Here is a 27,560-nt window from a genome sequence, read left to right on the forward strand (position 1 = left end):
AGAGGATCTTGGCTGGTCCAAGTCCTGATCTGGCGGGCCGTGACAGGTGATTTATCATTTTCAAACGCTTCCATGACCATTAACAAGTCTGCGGGCTGCGCTACCATCAACAAGTTTGCAGGCTGCGCCATTTCCACCCCGTGGTGGGCAATGGTAGCCGACTGAGAGCATCCGCACAGTTCTCGGTGCCTAGCCTATGGCGGATGGTATAGATATACGCTGATAGCGCGAGTGCCCACCTTTATATGCCGGCTGAGGCATTAGTATTTATCCCCTTGTTTTCAGTGAACAGGGATATGAGGGGCTTGTGATTGGTTTCCAGCTCAAATTTGAGGCCAAATAGGTACTGATGCATTTTCTTTACCCCAAACACACACGCTAATGCCTCTTTCTCAATCATGCTGTAGGTCCTCTCGTCCTTAGACAAGCTCCTGGAGGCATAAGCGACAGGTTGCAACTTCCCCGTAACGTTAGCTTGTTGTAATACACACCGACTCCGTACAACAACGCATCACATGCTAGCACAAGTCTTTTACACGGGTTATACAATACAAGCAGCTTGTTGGAGCATAAAATGTTTCTGGCTTTCTCAAAAGCAATTACTTGTTTTTTTCCCCATACCCAGTTCTCACCTTTGCGCAATAACACATGTAGTGGCTCTAAGAGGGTGCTTAACCCCGGTAGGAAGTGACCAAAATAGTTGAGGAGTCCCAGGAACGACCACAGCTCTATGACATTGTGTGGCCTGGGCGCGTTCCTGATAGACTCTGTCTTGGCATCTGTGGGCCAAATGCCGTCCGCCGCGATCTTTCTCCCCAAAAACTCTACTTCTGTTGCCATGAAGGCGCATTTTGACCTCCTCAGCCGCAGCCCTATGCAATCCAGTCGCTGGAGGACCTCCTCCAGGTTTTGTAGATGCTCGACGGTGTCCCAACCCGTGACCAATATGTCGTCCTGAAAAACCACCGTGCGTGGTACCGACTTGAGTAGGCTCTCCATGTTTCTCTGGAAGATCGCTGGAGCCGACTGAATTCCAAACGGGCATCTGTTTGTAGATGAACAGTCCCTTGTGTGTGTTGATTCAGGTGAGGCCCTTCGAAGACTCCTCCAGCTCCTGCATCATGTTGGCCGATGTCAGGTCGAGCTTGGTGAACATCTTGCCTCCTGCCAGTGTCGCAAATAGGTCGTCTGCCTTAGGTAGCGGGTATTGGTCCTGTAGCGAGAAACGATTAATAGTTACTTTATAATCGCTGCAAATCCTGACCATGCAATCACCTTTGAGTACTGGAACAATCGGGCTGGCCCACTCACTGAATTCCACTGGGGAGATGATGCCCTCGCGTTGCAGCCTGTCCGGCTCGATTTCCACTCCCTCATCATGTGAGGTACCGCTCGCACCTTGTGGTGAATGGGTCGTGCCTCTGGGACCAAGTGGATCCGCACCTTCACCCCGGAAAAATTTCCAATGCCTGGCTCAAAAAGGGAAGGAAATTTGTTTAGAACCTGGGTACATGAGGCTATCGACATGTGATAGCGCTTGGATGTCATCCCAGTTCCAGCGGATTTTGCCCAGCCAGCTCCTTCCAAGCAATGTGGGGCCATCGGCCGGGACAATCCAGAGTTGCAGTCCGTGCACCGTGCCCTCGTAGGTGACCTTGACTATGGCGCTGCCCAGGACAGTGATAAGCTCTTTGGTGTACGTTCTCAGTTTTGTGTGGATGGGGCTCAGGGCTGGTCTGAGTGCTTTGTTGCACCATAGTCTCTCAAACATCTTTTTACTCATGATAGATTGGCTAGCGCCAGTGTCCAGTTCCACGGCTACGGGTAAGCCATTCAATTTTACATTTAACATCATAGGTGGACATTTTGTCGAAAATGTGTGCACCCCGTGTACTTCAGCATCTGTCTCCTCTCTCTGAGGCTCGAAATTGCTTTGATCCACCATGGACCGATCTTCCTCTGCGCCGTGGTGGTTAGCAGGTTTTTCAGAGCATGCAGCTCATCTGCAAGCTCATTGGAGGTGCCTCATTGTTCCACAGCTCTTGCAAACATACCCTTTGAAGCGGCATGAATAGGCTGAATGGAAGCCTCCACAACGCCAACAAGGTGAAAATTGCCTTGCATTCATCCTTTGTTGTGGACTATGAGTCATCTGGGTCACCTGAGGCCTGCTGGCAGTTGCAGACTCGTACTTTCTGCCCTGTACATTTCTGCTCACAAACACAGTTCCAGTTAATTTCTGAACATTGCTAGCACTTGTGTGCTGAGAGATTTGTTTGGTGTTATCACTGGTGGACATAAACGCCTGTGCTATTGCAATGACCTTACTGAGGGTCGGTGTCTCTACAGTCAAAAGTTTTCATAGGATGGTCTCGTGGCCAGTGCCCAGTACAAAAAAGTCTCTGTGGATTTGCTCCACGTAGCCATCAAACTCACATTGTCCTGCAAGTCGCCTTAGCTGGGCGACATAGCTTGCACTTCCTGACCCTCAGATCGCTGGCACGTGTAGAACCGATACCTCGCAATCAGCATGCTCTCCCTCGGGTTAAAATGCTCCCGAACCAGTGTACATAGCTCCTCATACAACTTATCTGTCACCGGAGCCAGAAGATTCTTCATGAGGCTGTAGGTCGGTGCCCCGCAGACCGAGAGGAGAACCGCTCTCCTTTTTGCAGCGCTTCCTTCTCCGTCCAGCTCGTTGGCTACAAAGTACTGGTCTAGCTGTTCGACATAGGCTTCCCAGTCCTCACCCTCCGAGAACTTCTCCAGGATGCCCACAGTTTGCTACATCTTTGGATTCATATACTTGTCGCCAGTTATTGTGTTCCTAACACAGATGAGACTGCACACAGGGAGGTTAAAGTAACAGTGACCTCAGTCTTTATTAAGACACTCCAGAGTGAGGAACAGGCCTTAAGGGCCGGCTTATATACAGTGCTCCCGAGGGATGCTGAGATCCCTTGGGACTTCAGGGGATGCGCTCCCTGGTAGCGGAACATGGGAGTGCATGCTTTACAGGTACACAACCACTATGACAAAATACAAGAAGACATTAATAAACTTTCAGAATGGCATGTAATTGGCAAATGAATTTCAATATAGATAAGTGTGAGGTGGCGCATTTTGGTAGGTAGAATAAGGAAGCCAAATACTGATTGGAAAATAAGAGTCTCAATGGGATAGAGGAGCAAAGGGATGTAAAGGTACAGATACACAAATCTCTAAAAGAAGTGATGCAGGTCATTAAAAAGCTAAATAAAGCACTGGGTTTCATTTTTAGGGGGATATAATTAAAAATCAGAGAAGTTATGTTAAACATGTATCATACCACACTTGGTGTACCGTGCACAGCCGTGGGACCGAAATTCACCATCCCCAAAGTGACGACTACCGCGGAGTTTGGGTGGTCGACCAAAAAAATCGATCAGCCGCCTCCGTCAGGTATTTTTCCCTCCCCAAGCCATATTCAGCTCGAGGGGGATTTCAGCGGTGTTCACTTCCGCCGGAAACGGCGCGGTAAGCTGCTGTAAGGGCAAGTTTCCAGTGGTGAGCTCTTCAGCGTGCAGGCCGCTGGGAAGGGACTATCATAGCGAAATTCACCGAGGAAAAGGAAGGACTTTTCCCGGCAGTGCCCCTGCGAGGTTTTCGATGCAGTGCTTGAATGCGACACCACTGGAACCCTTTGCTAGGTAAAAAGTTTTATTACTTATTATTGTTTATATTTCATTTTTCAGCATGCATCTGCAGTATTTATCTCTTGATATAGTTTTATTAAGTATTAGTGTTTTTATTTCATTTTCCATGGTCCGCAGTATTTATCTCTTGATATAGTTTTATTAATTGTTTTGGCTCCATTAAACTTGCTGAGTGCTGCTCAGGGGTTTGCACATACCCCTGTACTTTTGTACAACTTTCAGGTCTGACTCTTTAGTGGGCTGCAAAGACCTGCTTGGCAGGATTCACCCTGAGGATGGGAGGAATGTTGGGAGGGCGACACCTCGTACACCTGCTCAGAAGCAGGATAGGACGCAGGAGAAGGTGTCGCCATCAGCACCGTGCCGACAGGCAGCGGGCAAGGGAGGCAGCAGCCATGATTCGTTCATTCTGTGCCAGACCAGTGTGCCCGTCGTCTTCACCGGCTTGAATCAGGATTGCGGTTGGCTGCTTAAGGACAAGGGATATCCCCTGTGGCTGCTCACTGCTCTGCGGAACCCCAGGGCAGCGCCAGAGCATGCATACAATGACGCCCATTGTGCCACCAGGTGCATCATCGAGCAGTACATTGGCATTCTTAAGCAGAGATAATGGTGCCTGGACCGCTCTGGTGGCACTCTTCTCAGTGGGTCTCCATAATCGTCGTGGTCTGCTGCATGCTGCACAACCTGGCTATCATGAGGGACAGCCATTGTAGGTCGAGCCAGCAGTACCACCTGAGGAGGAAGAGGAGGGGGATCACCGTCGCCACAGAGCTAGGAGGTGTCGACCCATCGCCACCCTGGAAGGGCCCAGTGCAAACTGGCCAGCACCCTCCTGGGAGGGTGCGTCCTCACATATATGAAGGTGCCTGACACCTCCCCTGCAATCTCCCTCCATGCTTGTATGCCAGGTCTCCCCACGTCAGGAAACTGTATTCTTCATCTGTCCTCCACACCGTCCATCAGTGTCTCCAGTTCCATATCAGTGAACCTGTTGGCTCTCCTTGCACCTCTTACACCAGCCATCCTTCCAACCTCCTTCCCCCCCTCAGGGCCTTGCTGCAAACCTTGGCCTTTGCCTGCGTGCCACCCTGCTTATGACCAGGTGTACGAGGTGTTGCTCTTCCAACATTCCTCCCATCCTCAGGGTGAATCCTGCCATGCAGGTCTCTTTGGCCCAGAATGAGGCCTGTAGGCCTCCACTAAAGATTCAGACCTGAAACTCCTCCAAAAGTCTGTGAAAACCTCTGAGCAGCAGGTTTAATGGAGCCAAAACAATAACAAATTATTTACCTAAGAAACAGACCCGATCGCGGCAAAACTCCAGCGGTGTCGCATTTATGCACCGACTGGAAAACCTCGCGGGGGCACTGCGTAAAAGATCCTGGATTTTTGTATCTGAATATCTCAGGCATGGCTGTTTTTCAATGGCCCGCCCACTGATGAGCTTACTGTGCCACTAATTCCTTTACCGCAGCTTCACCCCGCTAATTCCCCCTGAGCTGAATGTGGCTCAGGGAGGGGAAAACACCCGACCGCGACAGCCGATCGATTTTTTCCGATCGACCGCCCAAACCGGCAGTAACCATCCCTTCAGGGACGCTGAATTTCGCCCCTGGGGCTCTTTTCTTTAGAAAAGAGAAGGCTGAGGGGGTGACCTGACAGAGGTCTTTAAAAATACGAAGGTATTTGATAAGGTAGATGTAGAGCAGATGTTTCTACTTGAATCCAAAGACTATTGGATCCAAAACTAGGGGTCATAAATATAAGCCAGTCACCAATAAATTCAATAGGGAATTAATGAGAAACATCTTTACCCAGAGAGTGGTAAGAATGTGGAACTTGCTACCAGAAGGAATAGTTGAGGCATTTAAGGGGAAGCAAGATAAGCACATGAGGGAGAAAGGAAGGGAAGGAGATGTTGATAGGGTGAGATGAGGGGTGGGAGGAGACTCATGTGGAGCATAAATGCAGCATTGACCTGTTGGACCAAATGGACTGTTTCTGTGTTGTACAGTCCACATAATTCTTTAACTCCAGAAAAAGAGGTTTGGAGCCAATGCAAGAACAACCCAGCAGGCACATTACAGCTGTCCAGGAGATTTTGGGTAGGTTTGCCGACACTCCTATATTGTCCAGGAGTCTCCCAGAATTGAGGATAGATCTGGGCACTGCAGCGAGCAACCTGTGAGAAAATAAGAAGTAAATTGACAGACAGTGCCAGTGCACCAATAACAGGAAACAGCGCTGTGATGGGCACCCGTGGAGGCCAATCGCCATGAGGGTGAGTTTCCGTTGGCAGATTAGGCTGTGCTGGAGTGCCATCGCATTAATAGCTGCTTGTAGCTTGGCTGCAGCAGTAACTATTTTAAGTAAGTACGTGTAACTTTCAATCTTTTCCTTTTTCCATTTCTCAACCTATTGCTACACGCAGTAAATCCCTTGCTGTAGGGTACTTGCATCCTCCATGCCCTGGCAATCCAGCCCCTGAAGTCAACCAACTCCATCCTGTTTGCACTTATAGGGCTAGATTTCAGTCTCTAGCCTGACCCCACTGTAACCCCAAAGCATTTTAATGAGCCTGGCTTATTAGAAAGACAGGGTGGGCTCCCGACTATCTCCACCAAACAACGCCAACGCCAGAAAGAGTAACAGCTGCTGTTATGGGAGGCCAGAAGCATCCGAAAAACTTCGGAACAATTGATGTGAAGGCCACTGGATGAGCCAAGGCCTATTTTGATAACGGTACTGGGATAGAAAAGTGGATAAGGTGGCTACTACAAGGTGCTAACCTTTCAACAGGGCTATCAGCAAACATCCCTCCATTGCCCCATATGTACCGTCACCTTTCCAGCTGTTACTTGGGCCAGTGGTACTTTAGCAGGGAAATTGGCTAGTTTTCCTGGCCCTATCACTAGCCTTCATTTAAATTTGGTGGGGCAGCCAAGACCCCTGCCAGGTGGAGGAGAAGGAAAATTGTCAGTGACTTCAGGATCAGGGATCTGTCAATGGTATTCCCCAACCCAATTTGTTCTCCTCCTCTGCTAAACTGTCCAAGTTCAGGCTGTATAGTGGAGGAAAATCCAGGCCATATATGTTTTGTAAGACTAACATTTTTTTAACAAGGCTTTTGAAAACAAATTATCATTTCAATGTCCAGCTTATTATTTCACCCTATCTTGAATGTTTGCCACTCTCCAAGTCATTTGGCACAATTCTCTTTTCCAAAGAATTTGGGAAATGTATGCTAAGTAGTTCCATTGCCCAACCGGTTTATCATTCTGGGAGATATATCATCTGGATCTGGTGACTTTTCTATATTTAGTCTATAACTACAAAAACAGGTTTGTGCCTTTTTGATTATTTATCTCCAGAAGGGGCTTTATCTGTTCAGGTAGGGGAAGATAATAGCTCGAACTTTACAGTCAGCGGCAAAGCAACGGCGATCGCTGCTAATCTCAAAGAAAGCTGCTACAGAGATTTCATAATCTCTGTGCTAAAAACTTTAGGTTTCTTGATGTGTACTTGATTATAGCCTGTCAGTAGGGATTTCCTGGCTTGGTGCAGCAGTGCCACCATCAAGCAGTCTAATCTCATTGACAGCAAACCAGGAAATGAAAAGCACTAATTATCTGCACTTTAATTTTTTTTTACAGAGAGCGAAATAAAGATTGGGACATTAAGGTAGAAGCTGAAATATCATGAACAAACTTTAATTTTTTTAAATTGTCTTTTTTATCATAATGGAGAAATATGACATTCCGCAAAAATAAAAAAAAATATTTTTCAGGGAGAGAACAATTGTTTAGCAGTCAATACGCTGTTAAAACCTCAGTTACACCTATTCCAACAAGGCTTAACATTTAATGGGGTATTTAACAGCAATATTTGCGTGGAAAAGCCCAGGTTTTCATCAGTTCCATTGTTTTCACGGATTGCCAGCTGTTGGGTCCACAGCACAGCCCATCTGGGAGCAATGAATAACTGACTGCAACTTCAGGATTTCCACGTTTAGATGCGCATGCAGTATCAGAGGGGTAATGACAGCAATGCTGATAGCTCACCGTCATTACCCACCGCAAAATCAGGGCTATTGTGAAGAGGCACACTGCTCCTGTCCCTTATTCTGAGTCAGAATATATATAATTTGTATCTTATTTTTAGTTTCCAGTTAAACATCTTCCACCACATGTTTGCTGTTTGATCCGTCATTTTTCAAACCAATTAATCTGGGCTCTGTTGGGGAGGAGAAGTGAAGATCGTTGGGGACTGGAGAGAATAGGGGGAGGATGAGAGAAGTTTGCAGTGCGCCCATGGAGGGTGTTGGGGGACAGATTGGGAGGAGATTGTGGGCCATGGAGAACATCGGGAGGGCATTGAATCAGGGGCAGGTGTGGGGGTGTGCAATCACTGGGGAGGTTACCAGGTTTGCTAGGGGTTTGGGGGGAAGCTCTTCTTTTTATATTTAAAAAAATTTAGTCATGGGAGTGGCGGGCATTTAGTGGCGGGCATGTAGTGGCGGGCATTTTTTTAGTGCCCATCCCTAATTGCCTTTGAGAAGGTGGTGGTGAGCCGCCGTCTTGAATCACCGCAGTCCATAAGAACATAAGAAATAGGAGCAGGAGTAGCCCAACTGGCCACTCGAGCCTGCTCCGCCATTTAATAAGATCATGGCTGATCTGATCATGGACTCCGCTCCACTTCGCTGCCCGCTCCCCATAACCTTTTATTCCCTTATCGCGCAAAAATTTGTCTATCTCCGCCTTAAATATAGTCAATGACCCAGCCTCCACAGCTCTCTGGGGCAGAGAATTCCAAAGATTCACGAGTCTCTGAGAGAATAAATTTTTCCTCATCTCAGTTTTAAATGGGTGGTCCCTTATTCTGAGACTATGTCCTCTAGTTTTAGTTTCCCCTATGAGTGGAAATATCCTCAATGCATCCACCTTGTCAAGCCCCATCATTATCTTATATGTTTTGATAAGATCACCTCTCATTCTTCTGAACCCCAATGTGTGTAGGCCCAACCTGCTCAACCTATCTTCATAAGTCAACCCCCTCATCTCCGGAATTAACCAAGTGAACCTTCTCTGAACAGCCTCCAATGCAAGTATATACTTCCTTAAATACGAAAACCAAAACTGTATGCAGTACTCTAGGTGTGGCCTCACCAATACTCTATACAGTTGTAGCAGGACTTCTCTGCTTTTATATTCCATCCCCCTTGCAATAAAGGCCAACATTCCATTTGTCTACCTGATTACTTGCTGTGCCTGCATACTAACTTTTTGTGCTTCATGCACAAGGACCTCCAGGTCCCTCTGTACTGCAGCACTTTGCAATTTTTCTCCATTTAAATTATAATTTGCTTTTCTATTATTTCTGCCAAAGTGGATAACCTCACATTTTCCCACATTATACTCTATCAGCCAAATTTTTGCCCACTCACTTAGCCTGTCTATATCCCTTTGCAGATTTTTTGAGCCCTCCTCACAATTTGCTTTCCCACCCATCTTTGTATCATCAGCAAACTTGGCTACATTACACTCGGTCCCTTCATCCAAGTCATTAATATAAATTGTAAATAGTTGAGGGCCCAGCACCGATCCCTGCAGCACCCCATTAGTTACTATTTGCCAACGAGAAAATGACCCATTTATCCCGACTCTCTGTTTTGTGTTTGTCAGCCAATCCTTGATCGATGCTAATATATTACTCCCAACCCCGTGAGCTTTTATCTTGTGCAGTAATCTTTTATGTGGCACCTTATCGAACGCCTTTTGGAAATCCAAATACACCACATCCACTGGTTCCCTCTTATCCACCCTGCTGATTACATCCTCAAAGAACTCCAGCAAATTTGTCAAACATGATTTCCCTTTCATAATACCATGCTGACTCTGCTTGATTGAATTATGCTTTTCCAAATGTGCTGCTACTGCTTCCTTAATAATGGACTCCAGCATTTTCCCAACAACAGATGTTAGGCTAACTGGTCTATAGTTTCCTGCTTTTTGTCTGCCTCCTTTTTTAAATAGGGGCGTTAAATTTGCGGTTTTCCAATCCGCTGGGACTGCCCCAGAATCCAGGGAATTTTGGTAGATTACAATCAATGCACCCACTATCTCTGCAGCCACTTCTTTTCAAACCTTAGGATGCAAGCCATCAGGTCCCGAGGACTTGGCCGCCTTTAGTCCCATTATTTTACCGAGTACTACTTCTTTAGTCATAATGATTGTATTAAGTTCCTCCCTCACTATAGCCACTTGATTATCCACTATTGGGATATGTTTTTAGTGTCTTCTACCATGAAGACCGATACAAAATATTTGTTCAACGTCTCTGCCATTTCCCTATTCTCCATTATTAATTACCCAGTCTCATTCTCTAGGGGACCAACATTTACTTTAGCCACTCTTTTCCTTTTTATGTAGCTGCAGAAACTCTTACTATCTGTTTTTATATTCCGTGCTAGTTTACTTTCATAATCAATTTTCCCTCTCTCAATCATTTTTTTAGTCGTTCTATGCTGGCTTTTAAGAGTTTCTCAACCCTCTGCCCTCCCACTAGTCTTGGCCACATTGTATGCCCTTGTTTTCAATTTGATTCCATCCCTTATTTCCTTAGTTAGTCACAGAAGATTATCCCTTCTTTTACAGTCTTTCCTTCTCATTGGGATATATTTTTGTTGCGAGTTATGAAATATCTCCTTAAATGACTGCCACTGCTCATTAACCGTCCCATACTTTAATCTATTTTCCCAGTCCACTTTAGCCAACTCTGCCCTCATACCTTTGTAGTCTCCTTTATTTAAGCTTAGGACACTGGTTTGAGATCCACCTGTCTCACCCTCCAACTGAATTTGAAATTCAACCATGTTATGGTCACTCACTCCGAGAGGATCCTTTACTAGGAGATAATTTATTAATCATGTCTCATTACACAGTACCAGATCTAAGATAGCCTGCTCCCTGGTTGGTTCTACAGTGTACTGTTCAAGGAAACTATCCCGGACACACTCTATGAACTCTTGCTCAAGGCTACCCTGGCCAATTTGCTTTATCCAATCAATATGAAGGTTAAAATCGCCCATGATTATTGCTGTTCCTTTTTTTACAAGCCTGCATTATTTCTTGATTTATACTCTGTCCAACAATGTAGCTACTGTTCAGGGGCCTATAGACTACGCCTACCTGCGACTTTTTCCCCTCATTATTCCTTATCTCCACCCAAACCGATTCAACATCTTGATCTTCTGCGCCAATATCGTTTCTCACTAACGCACTGATCTCATCCTTTATTAACAGTGCTACCCCACCTCCTTTTCCTTTCTGTCTGTCCTTCCGAATTGTCAAATACCCCGGAATATTTAGTTCCCAGTCCAGGTCACCTTGCAACCACGTCTCTGTAATGGCTATCAGATCATTACCATTTGTATTTATTTATGTCATCAACTCATCTATTTTGTTATGTGCATTCAGATAAAGAGCTTTTAAATTTGTTTTTTGACCATTTTTTCCTGCTTTGACTCCACTTTCTGATTCATCTTTATGTTTATACATTCTGTCCCTAGAATGCTCTGGTTTTCATTTCCCCCTGTGCTACCCTGCTCTATTGCCTTCTCCTTATTCTTTGACTTTTTAAATTTTCACTCCCCTGAATCCTCCCCCCCTGCAGCCCTAGTTATTTAATTCACCACGACCCTAGTGCCAGCACGGTCTAAGTGGAGCCCATCTGAAAGGAACAGCTCCCTCTTGCCCCAGCACTGGTGCCAGTGTCCCACGAAGCAAAACACATTTCTCCCACACCAGTCTTTGAGCCACGTGGTTAACATGTGGTGAAGGTACTCCCACAGGGAGTTCCAGGATTTTGACACAGTGATGATGTAGGAACGGCAATATATTTCCAAGTCAGGATAGTGTGTGACTTGGCGGGAAATTAGAGTTCCCATGCTGTCCCTGTCCATCTAGGTGGTAGAGGTTGTGGGTTTCGATGATGCTGTTGAAGGAGCCTTGGAAAATTGGCCTTGGCAAGCCTCTGGGGTAGAGAATTCCCAAGATTCACAACCCTCTGAGAGAAGAAATTCCTCCTCACCTCCGTTTTAAATGGGCGACCCCTTATTCTGTAACTATGCCCCCTAGTTCTAGATTCCCCCACGAGGGGAAACATCCTCTCTGCATCTATCCTATCAAGCCCCCTGAGAATCTTATATGTTTCAATAAGATCATCTCTCATTCTTCTAAACTGCAATGAGTACAGGCCCAACCTGCTCAACCTTTCTTCACAAGACAACCTCTTCATCTCAGGAATCAACCTAGTGTACCTTCTCTGAACTGTCTCCAATGCAAGTATATCTCTCCTTAAAAAAGGAGACCAAAACTGTACACAGTATTCCAGGTGTGGTCTCACCAACGCCTTGTACATTTGTAGCAGGACTTCCCTACTTTTATACTCCATCCCCCTTGCAATAAAGGCCAACATTCCATTTGCCTTCCTAATTACTTGCTGTACCTACATACTAACTTTTTGTGTTTCATGCACAAGGACCCCCAGATCCCTTTGCATTGCAGCATTTTGGCGTCTCTCTCCATTTAAATAATAATTTGCTTTTTTATTTTTCCTACCAAATTGGATAACCTCACATTTTCCCACATTATACTCCATCTGCAAAATGTTTGCCCACTCACTTAACCTATCTATATCCCTTTGCAGATTCTTGGTGTCCTCTTCACAACTTGCTTTCCCATCCATCTTTGTGCCATCAGAAAACTTGGCTACAGTACTTTCACTCCCTTCATCCAAGTCATTAATATAGATTGTAAATATTTGAGGCATCAGCACTGATCCCTATGGCACCCCACCAGTTACAGTTTGCCAACCTGAAAATGACCCATTTATCATGACTTTCTGTTTTCTGTTAGTTAGCCAATCATCTAGCCGTGCTAATATATTACCTCCAACCTGTGAGCTCTTATCTTATGCAGTAATCTTTTATGTTGCACCTTATCGAATGCTTCTGGAAATACAAATACACTACAGCCACTGGTTCCCCTTTATCCACACTGCTCGTTACATCCTCAAAGAATTTTAATAAATTTGTCAAACACAATTTCCCTTTCACAAAACTATGTTGGCTCTGCTTGATTGTATTACGATTTTCTAAATGTCCTGCTACTACTTCCTTAATAATGGATTCCAGCATTCTCCCAATGACAGATGTTGGGCTAACCGGTCTATAGATTCTTGCTTTCTGTCTCCTTCCTTTCTTAAATAGAAACATTACATTTGTGGTTTTCCAATCCGCTGGCTCCTCTCCAGAATCCAGGGAATTTTGGTAGATTACAATCAATGTATCCACTATCTCTGTAGCCACTTCTTTTAAGACCCTAGTATCCAGTCCACCAGGTCCAGGGGACTTTTCCACCATTAGTCCCATTAGTTTGCCTAGTACTTTTTCTCTAGTGACAGTGATTGTTTTAAGTTCCTCCCTCCCTATAGCCCCTTGATTATCTATTATTATTGGGATGCTTTTAATGTCTTCTGCCATGAAGACCGATACAAAATAGTTGTTTAAAGCCTCTGGCATTTCCCTGTTTCCCATTATTAATTCCATTTGTCTCATCCTCTAAGGAACCAATCTTTACTTTAGCTACTCTCTTCCCTTTTATATACCTTTTGAAGCTCTTACTATCTGTTTTTATATCTCTTGCTAGTTTACTCAATCTTTCTTCTCCCTCTAATCAGAGTAGAGGGAGCAGGATAGTTAGAATAAATACGTGGCTTGAGCAATGGTGCAAGAGGAAGGGATTCAAATTCCTGGGACATTGGAACCAGTTCTGGGGGAAGTGGGACCTGTACAAAAGGGACGGTCTGCACTTGGGCAGGACTGGAACTGATGTCCTGGGGGTAACATTTGCTAATGCAGTTCGGGAGTGTTTAAACTAATATGACAGGGGGATGGGAATCTATGCAGCGAGATAGGGCGAAGTAATATGGAGTCAGAAACAGATGGTAGAAAGGTAAAAAGCAATAGTGGAAGGCCGAGTAAACAAAGGCAAGAAATAAAAAGGGCCACACTACATCATAATTCTAAAAGGACAAAGGGTGTTAAAAAAACAAGCCTGAAGGCTTTGTGTCTTAATGCAAGGAGTATCCGTAATAAGGTGGATGAATTAACTGTGCAAATAAATGTTAACAGATATGATGTGATTGGGATCACAGAGCCGTGGCTCCAGGATGATCAGGGCTGGGAACTCAACATCCATGGGTATTCAACAATCAGGAAGGATAGAATAAAAGGAAAAGGAAAAGGAGGTGGGGTAGCATTGCTGGTTAAAGAGGAGATTAATGCAATAGTTAGGAAAGACATTAGCTTGGATGATGTGGAATCTATATGGGTAGAGCTGCAGAACACCAAAGGGCAAAAAACGTTAGTGGGATTTGTGTACAGACCTCCAAACAGTAGTAGTGATGTTGGGGAGGGCATCAAACAGGAAATTAGGGGTGCATGCAAAAAGGTGCAGCAGTTATCATGGGTGACTTTAATATGCATATAGATTGGACTAACCAAACTGGAAGCAATACGGTGGAGGAGGATTTCCTGGAGTGCACAAGGGATGGTTTTCTCGACCAATATGTCGAGGAATCAACTAGGGGGGAGGCCATCTTAGACTGGGTGTTGTGTAATGAGAGAGGATTAATTAGCAATCTCGTTGTGCGAGGCCCCTTGGGAAAGAGTGACTATAATATGGTGGAATTCTACATTAGGATGGAGAATGAAACAGTTAATTCAGAGACCATGGTCCAGAACTTAAAGAAGGGTAACTTTGAAGGTATGAGGCGTGAATTGGCTAGGATAGATTGGCGAATGATACTTAAGGAGTTGACTGTGGATGGGCAATGGCAGACATTTAGAGACCGCATGGATGAACTACAACAATTGTACTTCCCTGTCTGGCGTAAAAATAAAAAAGGGAAGGTGGCTCAACTGTGGCTATCAAGGGAAATCAGGGATAGTATTAAAGCCAAGGAAATGGCATACAAATTGGCCAGAAATAGCAGTGAACCCGGGGACTGGGAGAAATTTAGAACTCAGCAGAGGAGAACAAAGGGTTTGATTAGGGCAGGGAAAATAGAGTACGAGAGGAAGCTTGCAGGGAACATTAAGACGGACTGCAAAAGTTTCTATAGATATGTAAAGAGAAAAAGGTTAGTAAACACAAACGTAGGTCCTCTGCAGTCGGAATCAGGGGAAGTCATAACGGGGAACAAAGAAATGGCAGACCAATTCAACAAGTATTTTGGTTCGGTATTCACTAACGAGGACACAAACAACCTTCCGGAAATAAAAGGGGACAGAGGGTCCAGTAAGAAGGAGGAACTGAGGGAAATCCTTATTAGTCGGGAAATTGTGTTGGGGAAATTGATGGGATTGAAAGCCGATAAATCCCCAGGGCCTGATGGACTGCATCCCAGAGTACTTAAGGAGGTGGCCTTGGAAATAGAGGATGCATTGACAGTCATTTTCCAACATTCCATAGACTCTGGATCAGTTCCTATCAAGTGGAGGGTAGCCAATGTAATCCCAGTTTTTAAAAAAGGAGGGAGAGAGAAAACGGAATTATAGACCGGTCAGCCTGACATCGGTAGTGGGTAAAATGATGGAATCAATTATTAAGGATGTCATAGCAGCGCATTTGGAAAGAGGTGACATAATAGGTCCAAGTCAGCATGGATTTGTGAAAGGAAAATCATGCTTGACAAATCTTCTGGAATTTTTTGAGGATGTTTCCAGTAGAGTGGACAAGGGAGAACCAATTGATGTGGTGTATTTGGACTTTCAGAAGGCTTTCGACAAGGTCCCACAGAAGAGAGTAATGTGCAAAGTTAAAGCACATGGGATTGGGGGTAGTGTGCTGACGTGGATTGAGAACTGGTTGGCAGACAGGAAGCAAAGAGTAGGAGTAAATGGGTACTTTTCAGAATGGCAGGCAGTAACTAGTGGGGTACCACAAGGTTCTGTGCTGGGGCCCCAGCTGTTTACATTGTACATTAATGAGTTAGACGAGGGGATTAAATGTAGTATCTCCAAATTTGCGGATGACACTAAGTTGGGTGGCAGTGTGAGCTGCGAGGAGGATGCTATGAGGCTGCAGAGTGACTTGGATAGGTTAGGTGAGTGGGCAAATGCATGGCAGATGAAGTATAATGTGGATAAATGTGAGGTTATCCACTTTGGTGGTAAAAACAGAGAGACAGACTATTATCTGAATGGTGACAGATTAGGAAAAGGGGAGGTGCAACGAGACCTGGGTGTCATGGTACATCAGTCATTGAAGGTTGGCATGCAGATACAGCAGGCAGTGAAGAAAGCAAATGGCATGTTGGCCTTCATAGCAAGGGGATTTGAGTACAGGGGCAAGGAGGTGTTACTACAGTTGTACAGGGCCTTGGTGAGGCCACACCTGGAGTATTGTGTACAGTTTTGGTCTCCTAACTTGAGGAAGGACATTCTTGCTATTGAGGGAGTGCAACGAAGGTTCACCAGACTGATTCCCGGGATGGCGGGACTGACATATCAAGAAAGACTGGATCAACTGGGCTTGTATTCACTGGAGTTCAGAAGAATGAGAGGGGACCTCATAGAAACGTTTAAAATTCTGACGGGTTTAGACAGGTTAGATGCAGGAAGAATGTTCCCAATGTTGGGGAAGTCCAGAACCAGGGGTCACAGTCTAAAGTTAAGGGGTAAGCCATTGAGGACCGAGATGAGGAGAAACTTCTTCACCCAGAGAGTGGTGAACCTGTGGAATTCTCTACCACAGAAAGTTGTTGAGGCCAATTCACTAAATATATTCAAAAAGGAGTTAGATGTAGTCCTTACTACTAGGGGGATCAAGGGGTATGGCGAGAAAGCAGGAATGGGGTACTGAAGTTGCATGTTCAGCCATGAACTCATTGAATGGCAGTGCAGGCTCGAAGGGCCGAATGGCCTACTGCTGCACCTATTTTTTATTCTATGTTTCTTTATTTTTTTTAGTCATCCTTTGCTGATTTCTAAACATTTCCCAATCCTCTGGACTATCAATAATCTTCAGAACATTTTATGCCTTTGTTTGCAGTTTGATAACAACCTTAACTTCATTAGTTCGCCACGGATGGTTCATCCTTCTTATAGATTCTTTCTCACTGGAATATATCTTTGCTGAGTGTTATGAAATATCTCCTTAAATGTCTGCCATTGCTTATCTACCATCTTACCCTTTAGTCTATTTTCCCAGTCCACTTTATTCAACTCTGCCTTCATATCTTTGTAATTGCCTTTATTTAAGTTTAGAACACTAGTTTGAGACCGAAGTTTCGCAGCCTCAAACTGAATTTGAAATTCTAATATGCAATGATCGCTCTTCCCTCGAGGATCCTTTACTATGAGATCATTAATTAATTCTGTCTCATTACACATTACCAGATCTAAAGTAGTCTGCTTCCTGGTTGGTTCCACAATGTATTATTCTAAGAAACCATCCCGAATGCTCTCTATGAACTTGTCCTCAAGGCTATCTTTGTCAATTTGATTTGTCCAATCTATATGAAGATTAAAATCGAATACGATTATTGCAGTACCTTTCTTACAAGCCCCCATTATTTCTTGATTTATACTCTGTCCTACAGTGTAGATACTGTTAGGGGGCCTATAAACTACTCCCACAACTGACTTCTTTCCCTTACTATTTCTTATCTCCACCCAAACTGATTCTAAATCTTGATTTTCTGAGCCAATATCATTTCTCGCTACTGCACTGATCTCATCCTTTATTAACAGAGCTACCCCACCTCCTTTTTCTTTCTGCCTATCCTTCCAAAATGTCAAATACCCGGGAATATTCAGTTCCCAGCCTTGGTCACCTTGCAGCCATGTCTCTGCAATGGCTATCAGATAAAGATAAGAACATAAGAAATAGGAACAGGAGTAGACCATACGGCCCCCCCAGAAACTGTCTATTTCTGTCTTAAATTTATTCAGTGTCCCAACTTCCAAAGCTCTCCGAGGCAGCGAATTCTAGAGATTTACAATCCTCTGAGAGAAGAAATTTCTTCTCATCTCTGTTTTAAATAGGCGGCCCCTTATTCTAAGATCATGCCCTCTAGTTCTAGTCTCCCCCATCAGTGGAAACATCCTCTCTGCATCCACCTTGTCAAGCCCCCTCATAATCTTATACGTTTCGACAAGATCACCTCTCATTCTTCTGAATTCCAATAAGTAGAGGCCCAACCTACTCAACCTTTCCTCATAAGTCAACCTCCTCATCCCCAGAATCAACTAGTGAACTTTCTCTGAACTGCCTCCAAAGCAAGTATATCCTTTTGTAAATATGGAAACCAAAACTGCATGCAGTATTCCTGGTGTGACCTCACCACTATCTTATATAGCTATAGCAAGACTTCCCTGCTTTTATATTCCATCCCATTTGCAATAAAGACCAAGATATCATTGGTCTTCCTGATCACTTGCTGTACCTACACACTATCCTTTTGTGTTTCATGCCGTACCCCCAGGTCCCGCTGTACTGCAGCACTTTGCAATCTTTCTCCATTTAAATAACTTGCTCTTTGATTTTTTTCTGCCAAAGTGCCTGACCTCACACTTTCCGACATTATACTCCATCTGCCAAATTTTTGCCCACTCACTTAGCCTGTCTATGTCCTTTTGCAGGTTTTTTGTGTCCTCCTCACACATTGCTTTACCTCCCATCTTTGTATCGTCAGCAAACTTGGCTATTTTACACATATCATACCCATTTATTTCTATTTGTGCCATCAATTCATCTATCTCATTACGAATGCTGCATGCATTCAGATAAAGAGCCTTTACCATTTTTCCCTGCTTTGACTCTAATTGCTGGTGCACTCTTATGTTTATACGCTCTGTCCCTTCCTGTCACATTCTGGTTACCATTACCCCATTCGCTACCCTGCACTATTGCCTTCTCATTTCTCTTTGACTTTTAAAATTTCCCTTCACTGAAACCCTCCCCGCACTATTTAGTTTAAAGCCCTATCTACAACCCTAGTTATTCGATTCACCAGAACACTGGTCCCAGCATGGTTCAAGTAAAGCCCGCCCCAATGAAACAGCTCCCTCTTTCCCCAGGACTGGTGTCAGTGCCGCATGATTTGAAATCCATTTCTCCCACACCAATCTTTGAGCCACGCATTCAACTGTCTGATCTGATTGACCCTATGCCAATTTGCTTGTGGCTCAGGTAGTTATCCAGAGATTATTACCTTTGTGGTTCTGCTTTTTAATTTAGCCCCTAGCTGCTCGTACTCACTCAGCAGAACCTCGTTTTTAGTCCTACCTATGTCGTTGGCACTGGGCAGCCTACACAGCTTTCGAGACTCATGCTCACGGCTGCAAAGAACCAGTTTCTATCCCCCTAACTATATGGTCCCCTACCACGACAACATTTCTTTTTACTCCACCAACTCAGTTTGCTCATCCTCCTTGCAGTCTCTGCTCTCATTCACACAGGCTACAAGTACCTCATATCTGTTGGACAAGAGCAAGGGCTGAGGCTTCTCCATCACTACATCCTGGGTCCCCATACCTGCCTCACTCGTAGTCACACCGTCCTGTCTCTGACCATGGAGTAAATTTGAAGTAGTTAACCTAAGGGGAGTGACTGCTTCCTGGAACAAAGTGTCCAGGTAACTTTCTCCACAGGAGGCTGTTCAGCTTACGGGAGACATTAATGACAACCATCTTCCTTTGTGCTCGGTATGACTCCAGATAGTGGAGAGTTTTCCCCCCGATTCCTGTTTACTTCAATTTTATTAGAGTTCCTTGATGCCACACTCGGTCAAAGGCTGCCTTGATGTCAAGGGCAGTCACTCTCACCTCACCTCTGAAATTCAGTTCTTTTGTCCATGTTTGGCCCAACTCTGTAATGAGGTCTGGAGCCAAGTGGTCCTGGCGGACTGTGTGTGGAACAATAAGTTAAATATCACCCTGCATGTTATCTAATCCTTTCTTTACTAAATGCTGTTGGTAGTTGCTGGAAGATTATGTCCATAAAAGAATTGAATAAAATAGCTGTGTTTTACTTTAAATTGTTTTTAAAATTGTTCGTGGGAAGTGCGCATCACTTTAAAGCCAGCATTTATTGCCAGCTCTAATTGCCGTTGCGAATGTGGTGGTGAGCCACCTTCTTGAACCGCTACAGTCCTTGTGTTGAAGGGACTCCCATAGTGCTGTGAGGGAGGGAGTTCTAGCTTTTGACCAAGCGTCGATGAAGGAATGGCGATATATTTCCAAGTCAGAATGGTGCGTAACTTGGAGGGGAACTTGGAGGTGATGGTGTACCCACGCACCTGCTGGCCTTATCCTTCTAGGTGGTAGAGGTTGTGGGTTTAGGAGGTACTGTCAAAGAAGCCTTGACGAGTTGCTGCAGTGCATCTTGCAGATGATGACATTTTTGTAGCTGTACTGGAATTTCATCAATGCAGAAGCAGAGGTGGGTTGTGTAAAGATTTCTACATATAAAAGTGAGCAGGCTGTGGGAGAATGAGAGCATTAAAGATAGTGGTGGCCATTTTTCCCCCCGCCTCGTGGGCTAGGCCAATATGAATGAGTTAAATATAACAACTTGCATTTATATAGTGCCTTTAAAATAGTAAAACGTCCCAAGGTACATCGCAAGAGCATTATCGAACACTATTTGACACTGAGCCACATAAAGAGATATCAGGCCGGATGAAAGAGGATTAAGGAGCATCATAAAGGAGGTGAGCAAGGTAGAGTGGCAGAGGTTTAGGAAAGGGAATTCCAGAGTTTGGGGCCCAGTTAGCTGAAGGCACAGCCGCCAATGGTGGAGTGCAGAGATCTCAAAGGCTTGTAGGGCTGGAGGAGATTACGGAGATAGAGAGTGGCGAGGCCATGGAGGGATTTAAAAACCAGGATGAGAATTTTTAAATTAAGGTGTTGCTGGAATGGGAGCCAATGTAGGTCAATGAGCACAGGGATGATGAGTGAGCAGGACATGGTGTGAGTTAGGACACGGCAGCAGAGTTTTGGATGAGCTCCAGTTTATCTTGGGTGGAAGATGGGAGGCCTGTTGGAATAGTCAAGTCTAGAGGTAACAAAGGCAAGGATGATGGTTTCAGCAGCAGATGAGCTGAGGCAGGGGTGGAGACGGGCAATGTTATGGAGGTGGAAATAGTCAGTCTTGGTAATGGAGCAGATATGTTGTCAAAAGCTCATCTTGGTGTCAAATATGACACCAAGGTTGCGAACTGTCTGGTCCAGTCTCAGACAGTTGCCTATATACTATAGGCAGTTGGCTAGAAATGAACCACACCAGTTCCTTTGAATATATTCTAACATACCAAAAGCTCAGATGTAACACACTCTCTTACTCTGTAATTCTAAAAGCATATAAAATGTAGGGAAGCTAGTGGTGAGGATTGCCAGCCTGTTGTACAAACCGCTTGTTATTCATTCAATTAACATCAGTTGCAGCGCTGGCGGTGAAGTCAAAAATGTACGCCACTGTGGCTCATCCCCAGTGATTTGCACTGTTTTTTGGAGCAGGCTGCTCTTTGTGGCCTAAGTTTAAAAAAAACCACAGTTTCCCCAATCAATTTGCACCAACGTAACTCAGTTAGTTACGATTTTTTTAGGTAATTTTTTTTCAGCCAAAGGGGGTGTCACCTGCCACCCACACCAATTCTGGCCACTTAGACAAGTTTGGCCAGCTGAGAGTTACTACAGTTCTGCTTAGGCCAGCATATGTGGCCTCTGCAGAAAAACCTTCTGGAGTTAAAGAAATCGGTGCAGGTAAGGAAATCGGCGCAGGTAAGTGCAGCAGATGCCCGGACAGCAGCTGCAGGAAAGGTAAGAGAGAGGGGGAGAGAAAAGAGAGGGGGGTGGGGGGAAGCCTTTTGGGTGTAGTTAGGTGCATGGACCGGGAGGGAGGAGGCCATTCGCCCTGAGATAGGAGCGGGGGAGCGGACCGGGAGGCCACTCGGCCTGGGCTAGGGGAAGGGGAGCGGACCGGGAGGCCACTCGGCCTGGGCTAGGGGCGGGGGAGCGGACCGGCAAGGCACTCAGGGCCAGGGTCAGGCAGGGGAGCAGACCGGCAAGGCGCTCAGGGCCAGGGTCAGGCGGGGGAACTGACCGACAAGGCGCTGGTGGAGGGGGGGTGGGGGGGTGTGGGGAAGTTGTAGCTGGAGCTGGAGTTGGACCGGCACAGGCAAGGGGCTTGGGGCAGGCTAGGCAAGCAGACCGGCAAGCCCGTTGGTCAGGGCTGGGGGAACGGGACCGGCTTTAATAATTGGAGGCAAGTTGCTACAATATATTTTAATGTGTTTTTAAGTTAATGCAATGTGTTTTAATGTGTTGGGAGGTGGTTGTATGTTTCACTTTGCAGCCTCAGCTCGCATTGTGTCCCTGGTTACCATGGCAACCGGATCTTTTTGGCACAGATCAAGGCTCCACCCCCAAAACTAAAGGACAGGTTAGGCTGCGGCAAAATGAAGAAATCCAACGGGGAAACTTAGAACATTTTTTTGGCGTACTTGGGGCCCCCAAAAAACGGGAGTAACTCTTCAAGTACGCCAAAAAAAAGCTTTGGGAAAATTGAGCCCTATATTCGGTCTTTCTATAATTCATCTTTATAATAAATCGAGCAGTTTCTTGAACCAGCAGGAACGAGCACATAAATTTGTATACAGGTTTGAGTAAGTTGAATACCTATTTTGTACACTACAAAAGATTATAGGACCCTCACAGCTGGTAGAGTGGAAAAAGAAAGAGGGATAGGGCAAAAGATTCGGGGGCTTAACGCCACCCGTTACTGACAAGTAAGTGCGTTAAAAGGGCGGCCGTCACTCTTTTGCAAGCTAGTGGGGGAAACGCTGTGTATGCCATTTTCCAACGCTGCCCGTAACTTCCATCGTCCTGTAAATTGAAATTGGGTTCAACACCGACTTAACGTCACCTCGGTGAACTTCGACCTTAGTTCAGCGCGGGGTCCTAAGCTCACCACGTAGACCCAGCGTGCAGCAGACTCTCAGTGTTCAGCATCTCTTAAAGGGACACAGATCTTTCGGGTAAGTTTGCATTAAAGATTTTGGACTTTTTTGTTGTTGATTTTATTGAAGTAGTGGCTTGCTGCAATACATGTTATAAGTTTTTTAAGTGTGCAGGGAGTGTTGCTGGACGCGTGCAAGGCCTCAGATGGTAAAGCTTGCCCTCTGAGAAGACAACAAATGCTGCAAATGCTCAGCAGGTCAGGAAGCATCCATGAAGAGGGAGAAACCGAGTTCATGTCGCCGGTCTAGATACTGTCTGACCTGCTGCCTATTTCCAGCATTTTATGCTGTAATTTCAGATTTACAACATCCGCTTACAGAGGGAAAAGAAAGACGCAGAAGAAGAGGAAGCTGAAGAGGAGGAAACAGAAGGAAGGATGCAACCCAGACAGCTCCTTTTTGGTTGGGATATCTGGGATGGAATCATCCACCTGCAGTACCAATGACCACAACCAGAATCCCCCTCCAACGTGTGTCCTACACCTTACCTTTCCTCTGTTACTGACCATCACTGCGTCCTCTTGGCCACAATGCTGAAATAAAAGCTACCACAAAGCAAACTTTCTAATCCAACTTTATACATCAAGAAATCACCTCATCACCCCTATGTATTCTCGTAGTGACTGTCTTGTGTCTGCCTTTGCCTATCCTAGTGCTGTCATGCAGTGCTACACCAGTGGCTGCAGCATGGCTGGTGGAAGGCTTCTGATTTCAGTGCAAATGGCCTTGCTGGTCAACTTGGAGGAGCTGGGAGTGTCAAATCGAGTGACGGTGTTTCTTCTTCTTCATCACTCTCCACCCTCTTCTTGCCCTCTTCTTGGTCAACCACTGGTTGGGCAGGCTGGATTTCTTGGCTGTGTGAAATGAGGAAGGCACAAGGGTGGAGTTGTGGGGAAGGCAAGAAAGCAAGAAGTGCATGCCAGAAGGTGGATAATGTATGAGAGTACCAGCGTCTTGTATCCTTTCGGCTCTGCCCCTGCCAAGAATGGCCTGCACCATCTCCTTCAAGGGGGTGAGGTGAAGCTAGAAATGGAGGTGTGCCTCGTGATTGGTACAGATTGTTGGTAGTTGAGTGATCGGGGGGCGGGGAGGCGGGGGAATCATACATTGAGCAGTGTGTGAGGCTAGTGGTGCAGATGGCTTTTGAAGATGCATTCACCAACTTTGACCACTGGTATGAGCTCATGAACTTCTTTGGGCACTGAAGCCAGGGGCTGGGTGTGACACTGATGGCAGTGACTGCCTCGGTGATGTGGCCCCACATTGTCTTTTCTGGAGGGCCTTCAGGCCCCTGTGGGTAGGGACCTCTCTTGCAGTGTTGCACAAAGCTGGAATGCTGCATGCAAGAACCTGGGTGTCCCTTCCCTGGCATGGTGAACCATTTGTGTTCGTGCTGTAGCATTTTTCCCATTTTTTGAAGTTCGAAGAAAATTCAGCTTTAGGAGCTGAAGATTCCCAGAAGGCATTGCCCTTTTAATTTCCCATAATGCTTGGAGAACTCATTACCTCGCTTCCAGAGGTTGTTGGAAGCTGGAACGCCGCTTCTGGACGGCAACTTTGCATCGGATGCCTGCTCTATCGCCACCAAGAGGATGTTACATGGTAGGTTATCGCTGGGCTAAAAATCTTTAGTCTTCAGCGCAAATTTTTCTCTTGTACCTCCTTGTCCATTTCCAGTGCCTGTTACCTGAGGCCGTGGCAATATTGGCCCATAGACTTGCATTTATATAGCACATTTCATGACCAAAGGACATCCCAAAGTGCTTTTCAGCCAATGAAGTACTTTTGAAGTGCAGTCACTGTTGTAGTGTAGGAAACGTGGCAGTCAATTTGTGCACAGCAAGGTGCCACAAACGGCAATGAGATAATGACAAGATCATCTATTTTAGTAATGATGGTTTGGGGATAAATATTTGCCAAGGCATCGGTGAGAACTCCCCTGCTCTTCTTTGAAATAGTGCCATGGGATCTTTTACGTCCATTTGAGAGAGCAGACTGGGCTTTGGTGTAAAATCTCATTCGAAAGACAGTGGGTCAGAGCAGTTTACACAACATGTGCCTCTGTTCATTCTAAGCAGTAGTGGTTATAGGAATAGGCCATTCAGCCCCTCGAGCATGATCTGCCATTCAGTGAGATCATGGCTGATCTGTATCTTAACTCCATCCACCTGCCTTGGCTCTATATCCATTCATACCCTTACTAGTATCGATCTTTGATTTAACATTATTAATTGAGCTAGCATTTATTGCTTTTTAGGAGAGTTCCACACTTCTACCACTCTTTTTGTGAAGAAGTGTTTCCTAACTTCTCTCCTGAATGGCCTGGCTCTGATTATACAGTTATGTCCCCTTTTCCTAGGCTTCCCCCACCAGCTGAAAAGTTTCCCTCTATCTACCCCATCAATTTGTTTTGAAATCCTACAAACCTCAATCAAAGCAGCCTTAACTTTTTATATTCCAGGGAATACAAGCCTAGTTTATGTAATCTCGCCTCATAATCTAGCCCTTGGAGCCCTGGTGATATTCTGGTGAATCTGCGCTGCACTATTTCCAAGGCCAATATATCCTTTCTAAGGTGTGGTGCCCAGAACTGTACACAGTACTCCAGATGTGGTTTAACTGTGTATAGCTGTAACAAAACTTCTTCCCTTTATATTCTAACCCTCTAGTTATAAAGGATAACATTCCATTAACCTCTTGGAATTTTTTTTGTACTTGTCTACTACATTTGAGCGATCTGTGGACCCCTAAATCTCTTTGGACCTCCACTATTCTTAGCTTTTCACCATTTAAAAATACTCGGATCAATCGTATTTTGGTCCACAATGGATGACCTCACACTTACCAGCATTGAAATCTATCTGCCACAGTTTTGCCCACTCACTTAATCTATCAATGTCGTTTTGTAATTTTATGGTACTTTCTACACTACTTACTATGCCACCAATCTTTGTGTCATCAGCAAACTTGGATATATGGCTCTCTATTGTGATATCTAAGTCATTAATAAATATAGCAAAATAGTTGAGGCCTCAGCACAGATCCTGTGGGACACCACTAGTCACTTCTGTCCAATTCGAATACATACCTATTATTCCTACTTGTCTTCTATTGCCCAGCCATTCTCATAACCAGGTCAATAATTTGCCTTCAATTTTAGTTAACAATCTCTAATGTTGGACCTTATTGAAAAGTCCATATAAACTACATCCATAGACATTTCCCTGTCTATGACTTTAGTTACTTCTTCAAAAATTAAATCAATCAGTTTCCTTAGACATGACCTACCCATTGCAAATCCATGTTGGCTCTCTCTAATCAGCTCACATTTCTCTAAGTGCTCAGTCACTCTGTCCTTAATTATGGATTCCAATAACTCTTCCCTTCACCTCCCCACCCACCCCAAAATCACACACATTGGTGCTGATTGTATATTAACTGATGCACTTGTGACCTTTTCTAAATGTGCACCAGAGCAATTTTATATCCACATGCAACATAGACCCAGCATAAAGATATGTTACTGAAATAGCTGAGCTCGACTCTGGGCATTGGAGCCAAAGTCTGTAATTGGTCAGTTGCTGAACTTCCATTTGATTTAGCTGTGGTGTGAATTGGTCACATGACATCAAGGCAAAACTGCTGTCACGATTGGCTAATTAGACCCTCTGAGACTAAATCATTTAACTTGTGCGAGAGCTGGCATTTAAAAAAAAATGTAAAGCATAGAATTTGTACATGCATTTGAGCCACCATTTCACATGCACTTGCATATGAATAGATGTAGTCTTGATATTTCTAGGTATTCTCTCAAATACCATTCCAGGCAGGGTACTTTAAACCAGGGCAGTCACAGCCCTTTGCTTTCCTTTTATACAATTTTGTTTCTTTCAGTGTTATCACAATCAGTTTTTAAGGATGTTTTGTTGAGAGATGTCTATTACGGGAATAAGTCTTTCATCCTTTCGATACAATCAAATACATTTTTCACAAAACAATATGCAGTTTGTAATTGAGTTTATGGGTTGGATATTCCACCACTAAACTGCCCAAAAACAGATGATATAGTGGAGGAAAATCAGACATTCCTGCTCCAACCTGGGTTTTCCTTTCCTGTCACCAACAGGGAAAGCCTCTGTCTGCCCGATCACTACCCCACCAGTGGGGAGGCAGAGCCTGGCAACCTGGCTGATTTCCCTGCCTTAACTACTGGTATCACATAGGGCCCAAGTTTCCACATGATTTGCGCCTGATTTTTAGGAGCAACTGGTGGAGAACGGACTATCTTAGAAATCGCAATTCTCCACATTTTTTTTTTTGCAGTTCTAGTCAGGTAGAACAGTTCTACTATGGAACAGAATTTTTTCTTCAAAAGGGGGCGTGAACGGCCACTGACGCCTGATTTGAAAGTTTCCACAGTGAAAACGTACTCCAAACTAAAGTAGAATAGAGCAAGTGAAGATTTTTGTAGAACTGAAAAAACCTGTTCTACACATTAAAAAATCAGGCGCAGGTTACAAATTAGGCGTCCAGAACGAGGTGGGGGGGGGGAAGGGAAGGGAAGTCATTAAATTCTATAATAAATCCTTATTTATACTTATACAAATAAATCCAACCTGAATAAACATTTATAAGCAAAGAAAAGATTAAATAAACCATCTTCCTACCTGTGTGAAAGTGCTTCAGCCACGGAGAATTCTGCAGCCGTTCGTGCCGCTGAGCGGGAGGGGGTGGGGGAGGGAGAAAGCCGTTCGTGCCGCTGAGCCGGGGGGG

The 27,560-nt window shown here is 44.9% G+C and overlaps 1 protein-coding gene and 1 long non-coding RNA gene across 5 annotated transcripts in view; one reads left to right on the plus strand and one right to left on the minus strand.

Moving 5' to 3' along the window:
• LOC139263259 (uncharacterized) overlaps positions 1–27,560 on the minus strand; it is a 59,848-nt gene that overhangs the window by 12,249 nt on the left and 20,039 nt on the right. The window contains exon 3 of one of the 2 annotated variants that reach the window (XR_011593074.1): positions 1,413–1,469. The exons of the other annotated variant lie outside the window; for it this stretch is intronic. This is a non-coding gene — a long non-coding RNA (uncharacterized lncRNA). Of the gene's footprint in view, positions 1–1,412; positions 1,470–27,560 lie in introns of those variants that run through there. 2 annotated transcript variants of the gene reach the window in all.
• The window catches only part of akap6 (A kinase (PRKA) anchor protein 6), a 589,551-nt gene continuing 584,725 nt past the window's right edge, over positions 22,735–27,560 (plus strand). For 2 of the 3 annotated variants that reach the window (XM_070879057.1, XM_070879059.1), the window contains exon 1: positions 22,735–22,805. The gene's annotated coding sequence lies outside the window, so the exon portion shown is untranslated. The remainder of the gene's footprint in view (positions 22,806–27,560) is intronic. The other variant, XM_070879058.1, reaches the window with a different exon arrangement.

The sequence above is a fragment of the Pristiophorus japonicus genome, chromosome 4 (genome assembly GCF_044704955.1).
Source record: "Pristiophorus japonicus isolate sPriJap1 chromosome 4, sPriJap1.hap1, whole genome shotgun sequence".
Lineage (NCBI taxonomy): Eukaryota > Metazoa > Chordata > Chondrichthyes > Pristiophoridae > Pristiophorus > Pristiophorus japonicus.